Consider the following 5,015-nt stretch of genomic DNA (forward strand, 5'->3'; position numbering starts at 1 on the left):
AGTGTTTTACATTTTTAACAAACAATGAAGTTGAACTAAGCTCATAACCGATAAATTATATTATTCAAGAATTAATGGATATATGTCATTAATTGAAAAGTAAAAAGATGTATGTACCAATCTTGGGCTGCCCCTTTAAAACCTGCTGTTTTCTGTGTAATGGTACCCACAACTTTCAGCTTGAACTCAACCAGGAAGTTCACTAGTCAAACATTGTTACATGGTTACATGTTATATTGTTCCAGTAAATGTACTTATCTTTTATTATTCTGACATGGTCCATCAGCAAGGAATTTCCCTTTCGCAGTAATGATCATTATGTCATTCTAGATGAGACTGAGATTGTTGCTGATGACTGGGATGAATACAGGATCAGATTTTCACGAAAAGAACAAGACACCCTCTGTTTGACTGATAACGCCATGTACGTCATAGGCCTATTTGGCTTATATGATTATGATGGTCATAATGCTTATTTACAGTGTCATAATGTGTATTTTTATGTTCGTAAATTCAATCGGGAGTGCCAGAGTGCGCTCAAAGTGCGCTCATGAAATCAGAGCATTGTCAGATTGTCCATTCCTATATTCAGAGCGTTTTGCTTTCAGTGCTTCAGAGCACACACTGGACGCTCTGGCCAAACTAGCGTTGGATAGCTTGTTAGCTACTTCCAGACACAAATGAAAGAACATCTCACTTTGAGCATTTTACTCCCCCTAGCAGAGCTGGTTAGGCTGTTTTCATGTCATCTAGAGAATTGGTGACTGTAACTGTGCTGCTGGCAACAATTTAATTACGATTTTTTTGCCGATGTTTACTGACACCGGCCATATTCAACTGGTGTTGAATATCATTGGGACAGCATACAGGTGATTTCTGTGAGCGCTGGTGTGCCATCCTGAACAAATGCTCTATTGATTTAATGACATTAATTGTTGACCAGTTGAAAAGGGATTTTATTGAAATGGTAAACACGATTAAAGACAAACGCACAGCTCTACAAATATATGTTAATGATGATGGCATATTCAATGAACTGATGAAAACTAACCAAGCGCTCTAGGACAAGGTGTCTACAGAAATAAAGGAACTTCAAATCAAGAAATTCAACCAAGACATAAAAGACAAGGCTGAGAACAAAGTCTACTTCTGGAGAAACCCTGACAAGAGGTCCTGCTCCTCCTCTCCATGGCAGACGCAGGAGGGATGCCGCTTACTTCTATCCACCCGTCTGACCACGGACGGAAGGGCGGAGGTGGCCGCAGGCACGCGCATCGACGAGATGCAGCACCCGACGGGGTAAGAAGAAACAACTATCAGAGGCAGAGGAGACCGTTCACACGGTCCCAGAACCCACGGGACTGAGTGACTTTCATTTATCAAGCAAGATATTGAGCCCTGCCCATGTCTCTTTGCTTAATAAAGGGTTATTTTGTGCCTACAACCCAGTGCAACGATTTGGATTTAAAGGTAGACAAGTTTAAGTGTTTTAGTAACATCCGTTTAAAGGGATACTTTAGCTCCCCTAATCGTTATATTTCTGCTGAACCAGTAGGTTACTCACCTGCACATACTCCGACTCCTTTTAGAAGTAAGAGTTATTTTATGCCTCCAGCCAATCACAATCACTCGATCGAGACATATTGCAGACTTGTTGAAAAAGATGTTGCTCATCTCCTTATGTCATGCAGGTGAAAGAGGACCCAAAAGCGACTTAACAGAAACAGAGTTTATTCAAGTCCAAACAGAAAACGACAAATCCTGAATCCTTAACAGGAAATGTCCAAACAGGGAATAACAGAAATCCTCTAGTCTGTAGAGGGGAATAACAGGAGAAGCGGCCACAGACTGCAGGTCGCTTCGGGTAGGCGCAGGCCGTAGCTGACAGAGACACCTGCTCACACGCAGCATCTGATGAAGGCAAAAACACGACAGGACAGGGCGATACACAATCACAGCACGGTGAATTCTAAACAAGGAACCGACGGGACAGGAACGGAACACAAAGGAAGAAATAGGGACTCTAATCAGGGGAAAGGATCGGGAACAGGTGTGGGAAGACTAAATGATGATTAGGGGAATAGGAACAGCTGGGAGCAGGAACGGAACGATAGAGAGAAGAGAGAGCGAGAGAGTGAGAGAGGGAGGGGAGAGAGAGGGATAGAAAGAGGGAAAGAACCTAATAAGACCAGCAGAGGGAAACGAATAGAATGGGGAGCACAGGGACAAGACATGATAATAAATGACAAACATGACAGTACCCCCCACTCACCGAGCGCCTCCTGGCGCACTCGAGGAGGAATCCTGGCGGCAACGGAGGAAATCATCGATGAGTGAACGGTCCAGCACGTCCCGAGACGGAACCCAACTCCTCTCCTCAGGACCGTAACCCTCCCAATCCACTAAGTATTGGTGACCCCGTCCCCGAGAACGCATGTCCATGATCTTATGTACCTTGTAAATAGGTGCGCTCTCGACAAGGACGGGAGGGGGGAGGGAAGACGAACGGGGTGCGAAGAAAGGGCTTAACACAGGAGACATGGAAGACAGGATGGACGCGACGAAGATGTCGCGGAAGAAGCAGTCGCACAGCGACAGGATTGACGACCTGGGAGACACGGAACGGACCAATGAACCGCGGAGTCAACTTACGAGAAGCTGTCGTAAGAGGAAGGTTGCGAGTGGAAAGCCACACTCTCTGGCCGCAACAATACCTTGGACTCTTAATCCTGCGTTTATTGGCGGCTCTCACAGTCTTCCCCGCAGACAAAGGCAGACCGGTAATGAAGTCTAAGGCGATGTGAGACCATGGTCGAGAAGGAATGGGGAGCGGTCTGAGACGACCGGCAGGAGGAGAGTTACCCGACTTAGTCTGCGCGCAGTCCGAACAAGCAGCCACGAAACGGCGCGTGTCACGCTCCTGAGTCGGCCACCAAAAGCGCTGGCGAATAGACGCAAGAGTGCCTCGAACACCGGGATGACCAGCTAACTTGGCAGAGTGAGCCCACTGAAGAACAGCCAGACGAGTGGAAACAGGAACGAAAAGGAGGTTACTAGGACAAGCGCGCGGCGACGCAGTGTGCGTGAGTGCTTGCTTAACCTGTCTTTCAATTCCCCAGACTGTTAACCCGACAACACGCCCATAAGGAAGAATCCCCTCGGGATCAGTAGAAGCCACAGAAGAACTAAACAGACGGGATAAGGCATCAGGCTTGGTGTTCTTGCTACCCGGACGGTAAGAAATCACAAACTCGAAACGAGCGAAAAACAACGCCCAACGAGCTTGACGGGCATTAAGTCGTTTGGCAGAACGGATGTACTCAAGGTTCTTATGGTCTGTCCAAACGACAAAAGGAACGGTCGCCCCCTCCAACCACTGTCGCCATTCGCCTAGGGCTAAGCGGATGGCGAGCAGTTCACGGTTACCCACATCATAGTTGCGCTCAGATGGCGACAGGCGATGAGAAAAATAAGCGCAAGGATGAACCTTATCGTCAGACTGGAAGCGCTGGGATAGAATGGCTCCCACGCCTACCTCTGAAGCGTCAACCTCGACAATGAATTGTCTAGTGACGTCAGGAGTAACGAGGATAGGAGCGGACGTAAAACGTTCTTTTAGAAGATCAAAAGCTCCCTGGGCGGAACCGGACCACTTAAAACACGTCTTGACAGAAGTAAGAGCTGTGAGAGGGGCAGCAACTTGACCGAAATTACGAATGAAACGCCGATAGAAATTAGCGAAACCTAAAAAGCGCTGCAACTCGACACGTGACCTTGGAACGGGCCAATCACTGACAGCTTGGACCTTAGCGGAATCCATCTGAATGCCTTCAGCGGAAATAACGGAACCGAGAAAAGTAACGGAGGAGACATGAAAAGAGCACTTCTCAGCCTTTACGTAGAGACAATTCTCTAAAAGGCGCTGTAGAACACGTCGAACGTGCTGAACATGAATCTCGAGTGACGGAGAAAAAATCAGGATATCGTCAAGATAGACAAAAACAAAGATGTTCAGCATGTCTCTCAGAACATCATTAACTAATGCCTGAAAAACAGCTGGCGCATTGGCGAGACCGAACGGCAGAACCCGGTACTCAAAATGCCCTAACGGAGTGTTAAACGCCGTTTTCCACTCGTCCCCCTCTCTGATGCGCACGAGATGGTAAGCGTTACGAAGGTCCAACTTAGTAAAGCACCTGGCTCCCTGCAGAATCTCGAAGGCTGATGACATAAGGGGAAGCGGATAACGATTCTTAACCGTTATGTCATTCAGCCCTCGATAATCCACGCAGGGGCGCAGAGTACCGTCCTTCTTCTTAACAAAAAGAACCCCGCCCCGGCCGGAGAAGAAGAAGGCACTATGGTACCGGCGTCAAGAGACACAGACAAATAATCCTCGAGAGCCTTACGTTCGGGAGCCGACAGAGAGTATAGTCTACCTCGAGGAGGAGTGGTCCCCGGAAGGAGATCAATACTACAATCATACGACCGGTGAGGAGGAAGGGAGTTGGCTCGGGACCGACTGAAGACCGTGCGCAGATCATGATATTCCTCCGGCACTCCTGTCAAATCGCCAGGTTCCTCCTGAGAAGTAGGGACAGAAGAAACGGGAGGGATGGCAGACATTAAACACTTCACATGACAAGAAACGTTCCAGGATAGGATAGAATTACTAGACCAATTAATAGAAGGATTATGACATACTAGCCAGGGATGACCCAAAACAACAGGTGTAAACGGTGAACCGAAAATCAAAAAAGAAATAGTCTCACTGTGGTTACCAGATACTGTGAGAGTTAAAGGTAGTGTCTCAAATTTGATACTGGGAAGATGACTACCATCTAAGGCAAACATGGGCGTAGGCTTGTCTAACGGTCTGAAAGGAATGTTATGTTTCCGAACCCATGCTTCGTCCATGAAACAACCCTCAGCCCCAGAGTCAATCAAGGCACTGCATGTAGCACCCGAACCGGTCCAGCGTAGATGGACCGACATAGTAGTACAAGATCTAGATG

This window comes from Oncorhynchus gorbuscha, linkage group LG15 (genome assembly GCF_021184085.1).
Source record: "Oncorhynchus gorbuscha isolate QuinsamMale2020 ecotype Even-year linkage group LG15, OgorEven_v1.0, whole genome shotgun sequence".
Lineage (NCBI taxonomy): Eukaryota > Metazoa > Chordata > Actinopteri > Salmoniformes > Salmonidae > Oncorhynchus > Oncorhynchus gorbuscha.